The following is an 18,724-nucleotide window of genomic DNA, read 5'->3' as shown; positions in this document are numbered from 1 at the left end:
AAAAAATGAGAAAATGTAAAAACTGTACAGCATGCAAAAACAAAACCCCACTGTCAGCGAAATGTGAAATGAAAAATGACAAATGTTTACCTTGAATGGTGAAGCCTTCAGATGACACCGAGGCACATCCTGTCGTCTGCCAATTATCACTGCTGTGTTTTTATTTGAATACTTCATTTTTCCATGGTAATCTATCAGTAATTTTACTCCACTACATGTACTTGACTGTTTTAGTTACTTTTCTGTTTAACAGTGCAAATTTATTCTTAAAACAAAACCAGGCCAAAGTCCACAGCGATCACATCAACTAACAGCCAATATTTTTCTAGTATTTTTACTGACCTTTACTCAGTTTAAGAATTCTACTTACTTTTAAGTTGTAGTTTATATATATATGTATATATATATATATATAAAGATTTTCAGATTTCTTTAATTCTACAATAGTATTATTGCATCAATAATCCTATCATTCTGAATTATCTAGACCTTTTGTTAACTGTATATATATTCTATAATTTGGAAAATACAAAAACATATTTTTTAAAAATTACATAATTGCACTCATTATCACATCTGCCTTACTGGCACAATATGAATATTGGATTTTTTAATATATATATTAAGCTTATTGTCAATGCAGCTCTACCCTGAAGAGTAATTAACGTAACCATTTTTACTAACATCCTCTCTGCTGGTAAAAATCTGCACCTATTTCTTGTATTTCTCCATGTGCTGGATTTGAAAGCTTCCTCTCCATAGACACATTTTTTGACTCCATCTAGTGGCACAGACTCGCTGTTGCTCCACTCTTGACGCCGGCTGTCTGACTGCAGATTTAAGAACAACGTCAAACCTCGCGAGGCAGTAAAAGTTTGATGTAGCTCTCTTCACTGAGCACATTCTGCGTCTTCACTTCTTGCGCACAGTACATTTAACCGCAGCCACACCTGCTGTGAAAAAAGTCGGACTGCTTTGGAGCGCTTTTTAAGTTAATACAGTTTTAATGGTGTTGACTTTGGCCTGGTTTTAATTAATGACTTGGCTAGAGCTGTGGGAGGAGTCCAAGAGTCGTTAAAAAAGTAATCGATGATGTGCGTAGTGCTGGATTTGACTTTTAAGCAGGACAGTGTCAAGCAGGAAAGCAAAAAGAAACCATGTTTAGTGTTCACCACACAAACTGTCACAACGCAGGTGGGACAGGAACACATTACAAAGTAGGTTTTCCACAGTAACTGTATTGCAAAAGTAAACAAGGCGGACAATCATATCATTCAACGACAATATGTTTGTTCCTCGGAGTTGAATTTGCCATTTCTCCATGTCTTAGAAAAGTGAGCTATGATCTCCAACAGAATCGTCTAAATACAGAAAAATATATTTCAGGTCAAAAAGGATTGTAAATACTTGGTAGTACTGTGAAGAACAGTAAGGGAAGACAGCTACAACAGGTATCATTCACTGTCCTGGCACAGTGGATGCATTTAATAGGTCGGACATACAAAAATAAACCACAACAAAGCAACACACGTATTGTACAAAATAAAAACCTGAAAAGTGTGTTTGATCAGAGCGTTTCGGAGACGAAAGCAGAGAACACTGAGACCATGTCTAAAATGTCCTGACCAAAATAATGTGAAAAAAAAAACACAACCCAAGGTGTGATGGAGGTGTGGACGCAGCTGCTTCGAACTATAATATTAACAATAGTAATGATAATCATGTCACATTGGAAATGGTTGGAGACAGGATGTAGATAAAAAAGTTTGCCAACGTAGGTTCTAGTGTGTCAAATGTTCGTGGTGCCCCCCAAATACACAAACGCCTAAAAAAGAAAGCAACAAAAAGTAAAGGGTAAATTCACAACTTGATGAAATATTCAAAAACAAAAGAAAACAAAAACTCTTTAGAATTGTACAAGTATAAAAAAGCTACAAACATTAATAAATTACATCACTGACACATAAACACTTCACAAGGTGCTAGTAAAATAACTCCAAAACCCTTCAGGATACTAGAACTCGAACAAGAGGCTGGTCATAGAAACTTTAAGTGTTGCTTTTTTTTATCCTTTTATGTAATTTTCCCTCAAAGCTTCGTCTCTCGTTCAGACAGAATCACAATACAATTAGCTTTGTGTATGTAAGGCCATATGACAATAAAATGTATCGTGTCTTCGATTGTTTTCCAGGCAACACCTTTACGTCTAATGACAACATAATACTAATAATAATAAAAGTGAACCTCTGTTATTAAAAAAAAAAATACAAATAAAAATTAGGACTATAGTGTATATCCATATATATACTTTTATTCATTTATTCTTATTAGCAAAACCGGTAAAAATGCTGAATGAAGCCTTAAGGGGAAAGGATACAAAAAGTAGTAATTTAAAAGGCTATGTACAAGCTACATTCTATATACTGTGATGTGTGAAGCTATAAAAATGCAGAGATGCGCCTATGTTGTCGGTGCTGCCTGGGAAAGCAAAAGAAGAGAGAAAGTATCCCCATGTAACTGCAGACGTGACGTGGATGAGGCTTATCATCAGCGGCAGGTCCCGTGTCAGTAATCCTATGGCCGATCCTCCTCCGTCTGACTGCGTTCGCTTTGACAAACATCTGGACGGCGCTGCCCGCAATTTGCTTTTTGTGCTTTATAGTCGCTCCTCATTTGCGATCCACGGCTCGGCACAAACGAACAAAGGTTCCTGCCGACAGAGACGCACGCTAATCGATTCTAATCAAACACGAGGACGTTGGGAAAGGAGGAGGTGAATTTTCCCAGTTCAATCAAGCGTGGCAATGATAAGCCACATCCATTTAGTAGGAAATAACCCCCACCCTCAAAAACAAACAAACCAACAAACAAACAAAAAAAACCCTGACCCAAGCGCACATGCAACTGAATACATGCAAGGGATACTTTCACAAATCTTGGAATGACTGCAATGTAATTCTACTTCATGTTTTAGCAACCCCTGATAAACTCACAGCTGTAGTAAAATGAGACATGTTCTCTTAAAAAATATTTATAGTAGGTTCTGTACACTTTTAATATCTGAAAGTTATAAAGTATAAGTAGAGGCAAAAACCTATTTGACTGATGTTCTTCTTAGAAATTCAAAAATGCATGATTTTCTTCTTCTCCCATCTCGTTTCAGTCTTTTATCTCTTTTCCACGTCGTTGGCTTTAATCGGTGAACGGGGGGGGGGTGAGGTTGGGATGGGACCCAGCTCGTGAATTCCCAGTCCTACGACAGTCCGCTGCATGCTACAGAAGGAGCTTTCCATTTCGATGAATCTTTAAAATCTTTCCAAGTCTCTGTTTGGCTGTTGCCATGCCTTTCTTTAGCCGCTTAGCTGCAGGAAAGACAAGAAAAGACAAGAGGTAAGATGCCGAGCCAGCTTACAATATTTTGGTTTTTTTCCAAAAGTGTAACAAAGTAATACATCCTGACATGTTCGCACCAATATTTGCTAGCTTAGTGGCCTTTATGCTGGAACATTAACATGTTCATTGGCCTAATAGCAAAAACATGTTTAACATACTCATACCCAACGGTGGTCAGGAGCCCCACAGGGCAACTTTTTTTTTTCAATTCAATTCCGTTTTATTTATACAGCACCAAATCACAACAACAGCACCTCAAGGCGCTTTATATTGTAAGGTAGACCCTACAATAATACATACAACAATCATATGACCCCCTATGAGCAAGCACTTTGGCGACAGTGGGAAGGAAAAACTCCCTTTTAACAGGAAGATTGTGATTTTTCATCAACAGTGTCTGAACATGTTGTACCAGACTTTTGCTTGTGTCTAACAGACAGTGGAAAGACTTACGCTCACCGCATACTTTGTTAGGAATGTCTGGTCCAGCTACGAAAGACAAATATCTAATTACACAGTCACATGTCACCACATGACCTTTTGAAGTTCAGTCCAAATAGAAAGGGGAAAGAAAGGTGATTTAAGTGCCTCTGAATTGACTGGTCTGAGAAACTGCTGACCTACTGGGATTTTCCCTCACAAGCATACAACCATCACTAGGGTTCACACAGAATGGCTCAAAACAGAGAAACTATCCAGTTAGTGGCAGTTCTCCGGGTGAAAATGCAATTCAGTTCAATCTTATTTCAATAGCGCCAGATCACAACCACAATCGCTTCCAGACGCTTTATATTTGACGGTAAAGACCCTACAATTATACTGATAATAATGCCTTGTTAAGGGCAGAGGTCAGAATGGCCAGACTGCTCTGAGCGGACAGGACAGCAGCAGCAACTCAAATAACCACTCACTACAGGAAAGGTAAGCAGAAGAGCATCTCTGAACCCACGCCATGTCAAACCTTGAAACAGATGGTTACAGCAGCAAAAGACCACATGTGGGTTAGTAATGGAGTCAATCACTAATGTCATGTTTGTATTATATTAAACATTATAACCGTTAAACACACAGGAGTGGCTGTAGCTCAGGAGGTAAAGCAGGTCATCATTGACTTTACCTCTGGCTGCTGCAGTCTACATACCAACTATACTTGACAAGACACTGACCCCAAGCTGTTCTCTGATGCTTGTTAGACACAAAGCGTAGCACAAAGTGCCTGCATGAATGAGACTAGTTTTACTGAGTGCTCAGGTAGAGTAGAAAAGTGCTATATAAGCATTTGCATTTGTAATATTACTACTTTGCTAGTAACATTAGGCAGCATGCAAACTAAGATCATGCAGCTCGCTGCTGTGTAAAGTGTGTCTAATGAAGCCAAACTTGGCTGAATGGGACTTTGGCCACGAGGGGATAACTACAGTAAACAACAAGTGGGATTTGCAGCAGAGAGACTGTTTGTGCTTTGGCATCATTCTTCTGGCTAATTTTAGTTAATGCCAGTGCGCCTGCTATTTCTGACAAAATGGGCACTTTTAAAAGTTAATGCCAAATTATAGCATGTTGTGTTGTGGCCAGCAGAGGGGAAGAAGACAGATCGTTTAAAATTCTGTTAAATAACATGTCTAAATGTCATTTCAATACTGGCGGGAAGAACCACATGCAAATGTAAATTAAAAAGCAATGCATTAACTAGAAGCAACCTAAAACGATCCCTAGAAAACCTTTAAGTGAGACGCATTTCCTGGAGGAGGGAGTCACTCCCACTAAGTATCCATCATTCGCAGTTCACAACAGTTCACACAACTGTCTCTCATTACAATAGCGTTGCACTTTGCATGCTCAAAGAGCAGCGGCCGCCAAACCAAACTGTTATTTGCTAATTATTATTGATTACTAGTCCAGATGAAGCTTTAGAAATTCTAAAAAAAAAAAATCCTGGAAAGAACTTTCATTTGGCAAGATGGAAAACATTCATTTCCTTGAAAAACTGCTCAATTTAAAAGCCATTAGATATTCATTCATTACTGCTCCATTACTGAAAAGCTGCTACAAGAATCTCTGTGTAAAGAAGGCGAGTGATTCAAATTTATTCACGGGAAGTGAAATCTTAATCCCACAGATTACTAAAGCTTTAAAGACTTTACACGCAGCATTTGAAATTTTCTAATGAACAAATAGCCGTGCCTGTGCTTAAAGGGGACCTATTATGCTTTTCCTTTTTTCCTCTCTCGGAAACACACTGTTACATTGGCGTTAAATCGCTCATAATATACACTGCAATGGTTTAAAGGGAAATATATTTACAAGTCATCTCTGTGAGGCACAAAGTTCTGTCTTGTTTCTGCATGACCAACAACCAGTGACAGTTGCTCTGAGGATGACGGACCATCCGTTGTGTATTTTCTTCTGCACACTCTGTACACGTGCTCACCTTTGGCGTCTGCTGAGCCCACACGGTCACCCTTCGTCATGCCGCTGCTGTTGGTGCTTGTGGAGTTGGTGCTGTTGGGAGAGGACATGGACGGCCGTCTCTGGCTGAGGAAGACCCCCGGTGCCATGGGCTGCGGCCCTCCCGGTGACTTGACCGTTCCAGTGTTGAACTCGTGGTCTGTCAGGCTGCCGTCCTGGGAGTCCAGATTGTGCTCCGGCGAGCTACTGTCCTGAGAGATTTTCGGGGGCTCCTCTATTACTAGCGCCTTCTTTTTGGTGCTTTTCTTCTTCTTCTTGGTTTTTTGTTGTTCCTCCTTTTGACACATCATTTTTTGTTTGAGCAAAATGATCAGAAATATCTACTGTTGTGTAAGAATACAGTGTAAGTAATTTACCTGGTGGGAAAGCTTTGCTGCAGCCGCAGCCAGGCCTGTTTCTATGGACGCCACCCGGGCTCCATCTCTGGCTGGCCGCTCGTGTCGGGGAACTGATGGTCCTACGCGGGCTGCCAGGACATCCATATTGGGGTTTAGAACATATTTCTTTCATAAAACTCTGAAGCCAAGATGCTTCTTAAACAATGCCAGTGTTCACCTGTGGGGCTGTACGGAGTGTCGTCGCTGCTTTTCCGTTTCTTTGATCTCGATTTGAACACAGGATTATCCTCTTCGGACTCCAGCGAGGGGTAAACTAAAATCGAAACGTGGAACAGATTACTCACATGTCATGCATGTTAACTCATTGCTGAGAAGATGCAAAGAAAAGATGCAATTACTTCAATTTTCTGTAAAACGGAGGAGGTGGCAGCATGCGCTGCAGCTGCAAAGCAGCTGTTGACTGTCGGTTCACAGTGCAGCCATTCCAATCTAGACCTTTTAATATCTGATAATTGGATGATCAAGATAAAAAATGACCTGTTTATAAAAGCAGAGCAGAGTGCCAGTCTGTGGGAGAAGCTTCGGGATTTCAGAGCGAGAATGTTCGTGCTAAGAACAACTAATTGGACCAATTAGAAGTTCAAAAAGCTTGTAAAATAACAGTTTGGAACGCGTGTTAATCGCTTATTAACAAGCTAGGAGGCTCCAAACAGCTGTGTTTGGATGGGCTTCACAGGGAAAGCATTTTGCAGGAAAAAAAAGATAAACTGGAGCAAAAAAAACAAAGAGACGCACGAAAAGTAAACATAAGCCCGTGTCACGTACACGTAATGAAAAGTTCAAGGCCAAATTGAGAAATTAAGCCCCACAAGCAGATACATGAGGGGCCAATTTGTTTTTAAAGCACCTGTTAGCAGTAGTGAGGATCAGACATGGCAGATACATTATTTTCTCATTCATGCGCTTGAAAAATGACACCAGACTGAACTCACAGAGCTCAGATCATCTGCACTGTTTTTAGTTTTTGAATAAATCAGCCCTCCTGCACATTCAACTTTATTGATGTAAAAAACAAAACGAAACAAAAAAGCGCAATAAAATAATAGCGAACCACTAAAAGTACTGCAATTTAAAAAAAAATATAAAAATAATAATGTAACAAAAATGAAGTAAGTGTTTTAAGGTCCTTTAAGACCCAAATAAATATAAATTATAAAATATAAAAAGACAAGATTTATGCATTTAGAAACAGCAAAACGTGAGAAATCTCAGTGAGGGAGCATGTCTTTTCATTTTTAGTTTTTCCAACAAATCCTACAAAAAATGTTTCAAACTGATTAAGGATTGCACTATTAAAACTGTTCAACTGGTTTTGATGCCATGGACACATCCTAAAATTGGCAGATTGGGTCTAACAAAGAGCACCTTGTAGAGGCAGAGCTCCTTGATGGTAAAAAAGGGCAGAGGTTCACCAATCTGCAAAAAACTGCATCTTCAAATAGCTGAACAATTTCAGAATAATGTTCCTGAATGTAAAGCCTTTGACGATGTCATCGTGTGTCATCAAAAGAGTCTGATAATGTGAAGAAATCAGTGCTGATATCTTTGATCTTCAGGCTCTCGGGGAGCTCTGCAGTAAAAATGGATGTGATTCTCTCACTGAAATAATTGCACAGGTTACTGTCTGTGAACACAGTCACCGTGCCTTTACTTTAGTTACTTTTAGGATCTTCTGATTCTAAATCCTTTGTATCAAAACTAAAGTAGGATTATGTTTTTCATTTTGTCAAAAGGTCTGAATATCTGTTTTTCCACTTAGCCAAACAGTCATTCAGTTCAAAGCAATTCTCAGTCTCTTGTGTGGAGCTACTTTTCATGCAATGCTTAAAGACAATTATTGGTGCATTAATATGAAGGTGAATAACAGAACAGTTCCCGTACAAACCTTCATGAAGCTTGTTTTTAAAGCGTATAGTTGTTTACATTTTGTTAGATTAAGTACACAAACCATCTCTTTGAAGCTAACAGACGCAATGACAACATCCTGATACACATTTCCATTCCTGATCCTGGTTACAAGAATGTTTTACCATAATTAAAATTATCCCACTTCTAATTAGAGAAATCTCTTTACGTCTGCTCTCCAAAGTCATTCATCCTACGCCCTTCAAACCTGGTGGGTGTAATCGGGTGTAGCGCTGAGTGAGAGCTTATTTGGATGAGCTGTTTTAATATTTTGGTTAAAAGGTGTTTTCTGTTAGAGTGACTGCTTCCTGCTCCACTCTGTGTGTAGGGGGAGGAGCACACATAAACATACATGTTTTTTTGGAGACATTTTTAAGATTAATGCAATCCCAAGACTCCAGCATATGAAATGTTTACACAGTTTCATCACTCTGATGGTCTAAGCTTAGAAAGACAGCCATCCAAAAACACACTCTATCTTTTCGGTTCGTGTTTTTGTCTCATTTTCAGCATTTTCTTTTGGTTTCCTGTGGTTCTGCCCAGGCACACAGACAATAGGTAGGTGTGACTTATAAATTCATAAAGTACACTGTAGCTGAAAAAAACATAACCTGGGTACAATAGGGCAAAACAGGGAATGCTTTGGAACTTGACCAGCACCAGTATCATGGAAAAATGACACTCGTTACCGCCGTTACCCCACCCTGCCCACGATGACAGGAAAATAAGGAAACAACAACAAGTTGGCATTTGTCGCTTACCGTAATCCGAGTCCTTGAAACACGCATCCATGTGATCTTGGTCGTCGTCATAATCTAGACTCTCAATACTGCTGCTCTTCCTGGGTTTCTTTGGGAGACGTTTAGTCGACCGCTTGCTGTTGTTTCCGCCTCCGCCTCCTCCTCTGCCGGCCTTCTTGCCGGCCTGCGAGCTGTGCGAGTTGTTCTTCGACTGGCCGTTGTTTTTGGCCTGGCTGTTACTCCACGGCTGCTGCAAGCTCTCTGAAGACGACAGGTTGGCCATGGACAGCATGCCCTGAATGGCCTCCTGTGTGCTGGGAGATGCAGGTGGCTGACTGTAAGTATGTCAATAAGAAATACACAACAACACAGCCATTACATGGTGGTCAACACGCTGGCAGAGGTCAAAGAAAGAAAGAAAGAACTGAAGAAGGCTCTGAACCATATCTCAGTGTAAGCTAGATTACAAACTGTGCCTCAGTGGAACAAAGAAGAGGAAGGAAAACTGTCAAAAACAAATATCCTCTTTAAGACATCGCTCCCAAAATGAATCCACACACCTATTAAGCTATCACCTGCTGAGCTGCCACAAGAAACAAAGCGACTATCACACACCGCTATAATGAAGCTTCAATCCCTCTTCAAAGCACCAACGATGTGAGAAATTAACATATTTCATCAATGTTTTCTTTCTTTCTTTCATTGCTCATTTGTAGCTTTCAGTGTGGTGGAAATAGACCATCAAGAGCTCGCAAACAGCAAAAGGCAAAGGGAAGAGCCTGGAGCCACGCAGCGTTTGATAGATTAACACGGGATGAAACAAACACTGACTTAACACAAACTGCTGACAGAATCGGTGTAAACTGTTGCTCCAGCCGCTAGCTGATTTTTCAGCTCTGAGCGAAGCTGTAAAATTCAGCTTTTTCATCCAATTACGTCGCCGCTGAGTAGGCCATTTGTTTGTCAGTGCCTCGGTCCATTAAGAAGAGCTAAAATTCATTTACTGAAGGAAAAGGGGGTCCAGCGGGAGCCATTTAGAGATTAATGCTGCGCATGTACTCTAACTCAAATGAGTTTAGAAGTCCAAGTTCTGTTGGTGTTGATGGGAATGCAGCAGAAAACTGACATTGGGGTTAGGTTAGTCTACCTGTTGGTGCCGTAGTCGATCCCACCCACTTGCTTGCTGGCCTGCAGCAGGTCCAGAATTCCTGCGGCGCTGCCGCTCTTTTTCTTCACCTTGGAATTGCGACTTTTGACCTCAGGCTTGGCCTCTGTGTCTATGTGCAGCGTCTCTTCATCTGAGGAGTCCGTGCTCTGGTGTTGAAGGAAGTGAACGTACAGGAAAGAGATATGAGAGAGACTTCAAGTTTCTTTTCTTTTCTGGCAAAAAAAGGAAAATCCATGTTCGCTTTTCTTGTAATGGCTTCTTTACTGCAGTCTCACTGTTTATCATAGGACTGCCGCCAGAAAGTCTCAGTAGGAGGCCCCAGAGCAGAAATGAGCCGTCTGCCCCCGTCAACCCCCTTTTTAGTTATTCACTTTAACATAAATGTTTTTAGAACGATGCAAAAACAGGCAATATTGATATTTGATTCTTCTGCTGTTGACTACATTCTCATTTACTAACCTTACCCCACACAAAGACACTCTTAGCAAATGTAGGGCACTTGCAGCCCCTCAGGACTGGACCCCTGGGATATTTGCCCACTTTTTCCATCTGCTAATCCAGTATGGAACTACAACCTCGTTTCAAAGAATAGATTTGTGTATAAAAAAAAAACAAATTTTAATGTTAACAGTGACAGTTTTTCTAACAGCTCTTTTAGGCGTATTTTAATGCCGACGTGCTTTTTTAGTTGTGATGGGGCATTTTTTTAAATTTCAACTTTCTTTGTACAACACTACAGAGATTTAGGACGACACCAGTTGCTTTAGTGTTAAATTACAACATCTTTTGACATCATTTCATGAAATGCTAATTGTTAGTGGGGTACACATGTGGACTGTCACCCAGCCACTTTAGCATCAGGGCTCTTCTTCTGTGGTTCTGTACTATTGGAATGTGTATAGTAAGTAGTTTGATGCTGTCTTGCTAAAACATGTAAGGCCTTGGCTGAATATTTTGTCGCCTAAATGGCAGCATGTGTTTTATTAAACCTGAACATATCATTTAGTATTAATGGTGCCTTCACAGGTGCACTCATGCTTCTCATGCCATCAGAAGGCAGCATGAGCAACACTTTCCACTTTAGTCTATTGGAGCTCAGACACAGAAAAGAAGGCAGAGTTTCTGAGTTTCTGATTTCTTCTTTGTGTGGGGGTCTTTTAACTTCTTCTTTCTTAAAGCCTTGCTGCCTGAGGGCTTTCAGATAGTGATAATCTAACACTGGTTTTCAGTCTTGTCCCTTTGCTACATAGATTATTTTATATTCTCTTAATCAATAATTAATTGCATGAACCACAAAAAGAAGTCTTAAATCAAATGTCCTCCTCATCATGATGAACCTCTTCATATCTTCTATTTTACCAGAAATTTTAAGCTACTTTCTTTGCACGGTTCTGTCACAGCAGGAATAGTATACACACATTTCATTTAACAGGTTTTTATACCAAATGCTCCCAGTGGATGGCTTCATGTCTCCTCCCAGGATCAATCAGGAGACCTGTTCACATGTTGTATGAACCACTACAATATGGAGTCATTATATTTACCTATATCCAGTGTGATTAAATAAAAATGTTCCTAATTAATCACATTAGAGCTAAAATGTTTTTTTTCCTTTTTTCAGTCTTCTGTTTTCTCGTCCCAGCTTCTTTGAAACATGTTGTTAAATTCAAAAATATAATTTTTTCATTAAAAAGACAAAATTCAGTTTTAACATCTATTTATAATCTTTCATTTTAATATGTATTTAAATGAGTTGCATGGCATCACAACAGCAAAGTATTTGTGGAGAAGTGTGACCTGAGCTGAAATATCCGGGGAAACTGCAGATCAAGGCTGTGATATGGTTTCTAGTGACCTCTCATTAATAAACTTAAGAGCACCTGGTCTAGGCTTTTTCTTCCTCTTCCTCCATTCATGCCACAGCTATTTCTCTCATCAGTGTGTGTGGCTCCACAGCACAGGAAGTCTCCGCCTCTGAGTTAAAGGAGCACTGCAGCATTTTTTCCCAGTCTGTTCATGTATTACATTAACGTCATAACTGCTTAAGTTTTATGGATAAAACGCCACAACATTAAATTCTCTGTTAAGTGCAAAACTTTACATTTATCGAGTGTGTGCGTTTGTCCAAAGTGATTCCACCACACAGGTCGTGTGTATTATTTTTTGGAATTATTAGTATGCTTCATCACCACATAGCAGGCCTTGAACTTACTGTAGGTGGGCAGTGAAAGTTATTTTACAAATAATAAATAAGTATAAAATATTAATTTTTACATTTTCTCATTCTGTTTGAATTTCTCATAAATACTGATGTTCATATGTTAACGCTTAGTTTAAAATGTCATCATATATAATAAAACAAAGGCGCAGAACTGGAGCTTACATCTTACTGCAGTTTGCAAAAGGACAAATGTTTATTGAGAATCAACCTAAACAAAAATTTAAGCACTAAATCCTAATTTTGTATTGATTATTTTTCTCATTAAAGGTGGGAGGCTGACGATTTTCAAGCTGGGCCTCAGTGTTCCAACGTTTGGGAATAGCAGATACAGGTGATGTCATACATACCTTAGTCACCGAGGGTTGAAACTTTGTTTTTTTGGCTGGCTGAATAGGTTCTCTGATGTCTGATAAAACTAGGGAAAAACAAATGTAACAATCAGCAACACCATAACATCGGAATTAGTAACATTTTAAGACTAGTCTTCCAATAAGACTAACAACAAAGCTGTGGTAACTCGTGCTACCACAAGTTAGAGATTTTTAGAGTTAAAGTGGAGACTTTTGTCATTCATACTTTGTCTTTAGTTGAATTTCCTTCAGCTACAGTCACAAACGAGCTGTATATACTATACACAGTGTTTTTTTCTTGCTAGGTACCTAACTCGTGACAAAACAGGGCTTGCTCTTCTTTAACAATACATTATGTAAATGCAAGTAATTCAACTTGAATTGCCAAGATTTTTTTTCTTTTTTGTAATTTTACTGAAAATTTAGTTGCTCATCTGATAATTATGTCATTAAAAAGTAGTCATTTTACAGTTAGGTCAGCAATCAAAACAGCAGTGATGCTTTGTGCCGTGTAGGCTGATGTTGTCACAGTTCTTAATCTCTCAAACAAAGCTTTTTTTTCCAGATGTTAAGCAAAAACTGAAATATCAGAATGGTTGAACAAAAGCCCAGCTTTAGCCATTATTTATGTACAAAAATAAACCAAACTGTTTATTGCATCTGTCTTAAAAAATCATTTTACATAGCTAAAACATGCCCCTAAATATGTTTGTAATTTAGAACAGGAAATACCAGATCAAGAATATATCAACTTAAAGTCTAACGCTGAGTAAATTTTTGGCACTTTTCGATACATACACATTGAAGCTGATACTCTGAAAATTGCCCAGTCTAACTTGATCATTTAAACAAACTGAAACACGAGCCAAATAAGCCCAAAATACTCACAGGAAAGATCTCTCTTAACAGTGTTCTTTTTCCGTCTGATGGGGAATTCGTCAATCTTCAGCTCGCCTTCATCTGAGACGTACTCATACTCGTCTATCACTGGCTTGGTTTTGTCCTCTTTTAGGTTTTGTAATGATCCAAAAACACTTGAGTTGGTCTGAGGTTTCAGGGTCTTGGAGCTGAAAATGAAACCGCAGGACAATAAGGGAGTGATACGAGGCTCAGCCAGGCGCTCGCAGCGAGAAGTCCTTGAATTAGCTCTAATGGATATGCTGCTGATAGCCACATAGCTCTACAATCACCAAAATACACCACATGAGAAAGCTGGCGTGCTCGTCTCTTCAAAGACCTAAAGTCGAACATTTACGTGGCGATCGCAGCCATTCCATACATACCTCAGCAGTTTCCTGTGAGACATAGTAAAGCTGAATCTGTCTTTATTGCTTGACAGCAGTGTTCTGTCAAATTTGCATTCCTCCTCCATTTTCAGCAGGGAATCGGGTTTACTATTCTGCAACATTCCAAGGAAAATAATGTTCAGAGAAGCTAAAAGTAATCAGCGTTATGTTAAAGAACAGAGAGGATCACAGATATCTTAGTGCCACTATTTCTGGTTCACTGCATTAATGAGAACACTTCATGCCAATTTAATCCTACTCTGTACTTTTATTTCAAAGGAAAGATTAATTGCATATAGCTATGTTCCCTCAGTTCTACAGAGCATCTGAGCCTCTCTTAGCTCACTGTTTTGATTTTTAGCCCTTAAAGTCTAGCTGAAGGTTAAAGGATATAGAAATGTGGCCTCTGTCTCATGCCTTCATTTTTAAACTTCGATGTAAATGTGGCTAACTGGAACTTAAAAAGTAATTGTTTAAATGAAGAAATTATCTAAAACTTGGCACATAAAGATTCTCAGTCCTTGTGTACTTTAAGAAACCTGTTAAACAATCAGAATTAAAAAAAGAAAAGAAAAGACACTGTCATTAACTGTTTCATCAACTCTTAAAATAAACCTTGCTGTTAAAAGAGTGAGTACCTCATGATGTTAATCCCAACAGGTCAAATTTTCTGACCCAATTTTCACTAAACCAAATCCACAAAGAGGAATGCAGAACGACTGCCATGAAAGTCCCCACTGATCACACTGTAATTAACTGAAATCCAAGAACATCCATTTTCACATTTTCAAATATTCACTCCTCAGCTGTTTTTGTTTCCTACGCGCTATAATCTGAAACAGAAATTTCACACTGCCGTGCGCGTTCTAATTGGCACCGATGAGCTTTATAGACCTAACAGAGAAGCTGCGAGCCTTTTCACAAATGAACAGTGATCACAAGTGAAGATGTGGTCGTCAGTGACCTTGGTAAAGGTCTAACGGGGTCTCTTCCCCATCTGTAAATGTTTGGCCTGATGTGAACGAGCAGTGGGATGGAGGTCCTTGGAGGGGTTTAATACATTCCACAGCAGTTTGGCATTGTATTTTCCAAGAAACTAAAGCCCTCTAATGTCTTCCGTTCACCAAAATTACACTTTTTTTTTCTCCCCGCTAAAAACTTCCTCCTGTTGTTCTCAATAACGATACAACACGCTTTTTTAAAAGGAGATGGGGGCATATGTAAATACTTAGATGGAATGCACTGGATATGGACATGGCGTAATTCCATTAGGTAAACCTCTGGGAGGGCGGACGTTTCTGGAGAAGCCCTGATGAGGTGCAGGCCTCAAATGTGCGACTTGGGCCGCATCATTACTTTGGCTGATTGCTTTGAAGTGAAGTGTTCAAATCATTGTTGGATGGTCCTGCATTTTTTCTATTCAGCTGCTCAACTTGTAACCTTCATAGCTTATTGCCTAAAGAATTTCAAATGCATTGGCTGTTGCAGGCCAAGGCAAAAGTCTTCACCACCATTAGTTTAAAATAACAGCTCCGGTAAACTTACCTTGTACTTCCATTTCGCTTCAGTCTTGTTTTTATTCTGCTCTCTGATATCAAAACTTTTCCACATTGTTCTGCTTTGACATTTCCTTTTCAGACATGCTCAGGACATTCTTAACAGCCTGGAAAATGAAAGCAATTACAGAGAAACATAATTTTAACAGAACGATCAATCGGTGAAACTGTTCTGCCCTGCAAAGGCAGAAAGTGGAACTACAGAAAGCGTTTAGCTGAACTGTGTATCACATGTCTAATCTATAAAATCTTAATTCAATGCTTATACATACAATCATTTTCACACATGTTATGTTACACCTCTGCAGTTAAAAAACAATGACCTGGTATATGACCGAGCAACGGCCACCCTTACGTAGACATAGACTTACTTCTTTGATTAAAAAAAAAAAAGCCTGTTTAGCATGTGCACCAGTTAATGCATACTAGCAGGGAAAGCTGTGCAGCCAGTTATATATGCTACCACTTTACAGCTGCCTGCAGGCAGAAGCTGAACATTTCATAGCATAATCAGATACAGAATGGTTGACCTACAATGAAACTAGAAACCATCATTTCTATAAAAAAAAGTGCTAACATAACTAAATGCTCACCTTAGGCTTTTTTGGCTGGTCCATTTTACTCAAAATGTCCTTTGCATGGGACTCCAGCGCAGCAAAACTGGAGGGTTTAGGAGGTGGTGATGACTCCTTTGCTGACTTTGCTTTCTTCTTTCCTCCTTCCTTGACCTTTGGCACCTTTGGAGGCTTGGGCGTCTTTGAAGGTTTGGGAGGCTTGGGGGTTTAGGGGGTTTTGAGCTTTTCTTTCTGGACTTCTCTCTGCTGGGTGAGGGGACATGTGCTGGAGAAACGGCTTCTTCAGGCTCGGACTGGGTGGACAGCGGTTCCTCAACTGGTACCTTAATTGGAGCTTCGCTTTTAATGGCTTTTGTTGTGTTCTGTAAAAGAAATCAAGGTCAACTTTTGACTTTGTAACCTGCCGTTAAACCTTCTGTGAGTTCATTAAACCTAAATTAGGATTTTGTTTTTATTATTTAACTTTATCACTGGTCATTTACAACACTTCAGAATGTAGTCACCTGGTACTGAACTTTATTTTCTACATAAAATTACCTGTCACAGGGCTAAAACATCGACACAGACACACCTATGGGCAATTTAGAGTTACCAGTTAACCCAACCCCACTAACTGCATGTCTTTGGACTGTGGGAGGAGAGAGAGAACCCACGCAAACACAGGGAGAAAATGCAAACTCCATACAGAAAGACCCCGGCCTGATGGTGGAATTGAACTCAGAACCTTCTTGCTGTGCGGCAACAGTCCTAACCACTGTGCTGCCCAACACTTACAGCACCTGGGATTCCCAGGCGGTCCAGGTGCTCAGGAAGTGTCATTTGATCAAATTTAAAGTCTATATGTAATGTTCTAATTCATTTCAAAGTTTTATTATTCAAATACTGGATCTATAGATGATGTGTTGTTTCATATTCCAACATGTTTTTTAAATGACAATAATTCCATGTTCCTCAATATATTACTAGATATTAAGAGCAGGTCGTTTGCAGTGTTGTGCTCTGGTTTCCAGTGATGAACTATGTTGGATTGATGCAGGGCAGACTGTGATATCCTTGGTCACTGGTGGGTTTTGTCCCGGTAAAATCTGAGACACTGTAAGAGAAAGATATGACCCTCAAGTCTAAACTGAAACTTATGAGAGAATTCTAGATAGAATGAAAGTTTTATGAATACCAGAGGAGAAGCTTTTAAAATCCCATCTGTGTGAAAAGTCAGCAAACTCTCTGAATATTCGATGCATAAAGTTTTTGTGTCCTGCTGACCTTTAAAATGAAAGCTAATTTAAATAATGCTTCAAGGTAAATGCAAATATTAGTGTTCAGATGCTTTTTAATATGGCTGCTAAGTAGGAGGACTCGCTTGTAGAAGATGTCATTGATTTAAGTGTATCATGTTCTTTAGTAAAAACTGCAGAATTCCAGCTTTACACTGTCAAGAAGTTACAAAGCACCCGTAATGGCAAATGTAACATGAGCTTATATATATGTATAGGAGGATGTAGTTGTCTCTGCTACACCTGAACCTAGGGACCCCCACCTGGCAAATCCTACTTTAACCACTGGGCTAACTGTATGCTCAACTAAGACATACAAACAAAACATAAAAACACATTCTTTCTATTCACCATTTGGTTGCAAACAAATGCCACTGTGTGTTGCAAGCTAATCTTTTAGTAACAAGTTATCTGAACAACGGCTATTCATAGCACTAACATGGTATTTAATGCTAGATAAGCTAGCTAACATTTAGCTGTCGGCTAAATGTTAGCTGCTAAGATTTGGTTTGCTTTTAGTTGCTACCACATGTAACAAAAGAATAACTTTTTGCCAAAAGAAAGTTCCAATTTTAAAAGTAAAGAAAAATTTAGTAAAGTATTTTTTATCATTGAGATTAGCGGAAAGACGAGGGCTTCATAATCTGCAGAACATCAGCCTTCTTTGATGGCAATAAAATGTTCATTTTTATTGCAAATCTGACATGAGAGTTTATGGAGAGGCCTAAGTGGAAAGGGTTCATTTGCAAAAACCAAATATGAATATTAAGCTTTGTGATTAGCAAAAATAAGGCATCGTCCTCTAGATTTTTGACAAACCTGGTCAATAAATATTAATGCTATATGGCATAACATGAAACATTAATTTCTCCTGGAGCCAAAAAACTATGAAATTACCACCTAGAAATAAAAATACCTCTGACAATCTGATCTCTTTGGCAAGATCCTTAATGAGTTGTGATGGCTTCATGTTCTCTGGAAGCTCATCTTCATGTTCCAGGAGAGCCTGTTACAAAAAACAAATCAAATAGAGAAAAAGTTTCTAAGAAAATAGACAGATACATGACACTAGATACACTCTATTTTGTATTTAGTTGCCTCCATACCTGCTTTTTAGTCCAGGCTCTAAAGGCTCCATTGATGATTTTGGCACCATGTATCAGGTATGGAGCTGGCTGCTTATTCACTTTATGTAAACCTACAGAGCAAAGAATGCAAATTTTATCACTGAGTGAATCGTGGCCTTTGAACTGTGAGCAGCTGGAACTATTGGAGTTAAAAAAGAGCACAACGGACAGTGTAAATTCCCAGTGGTGGAGAGATTTACAGGATCTAACTGAAATAAGCCTTTGATAAACAGGAGAACAGCTGAGAGAAGATAAAGCTACT

At 39.2% G+C, this 18,724-nt stretch overlaps 1 pseudogene; it reads right to left on the bottom strand.

Moving 5' to 3' along the window:
* Positions 1 to 1,218: 1,218 nt before the first annotated feature.
* Positions 1,219 to 18,533, bottom strand: LOC134623513 (lysine-specific demethylase phf2-like; annotated as a pseudogene).
* Positions 18,534 to 18,724: the final 191 nt, after the last annotated feature.

The sequence above is a fragment of the Pelmatolapia mariae genome, unplaced genomic scaffold (genome assembly GCF_036321145.2).
Source record: "Pelmatolapia mariae isolate MD_Pm_ZW unplaced genomic scaffold, Pm_UMD_F_2 NODE_ptg000709l+_length_39274_cov_1, whole genome shotgun sequence".
Classification (NCBI taxonomy): Eukaryota; Metazoa; Chordata; class Actinopteri; order Cichliformes; family Cichlidae; genus Pelmatolapia; species Pelmatolapia mariae.
The sequence above is the reverse complement of the archived record's forward strand: the minus strand, read 5'-3'. Positions and strand labels throughout refer to the sequence as shown.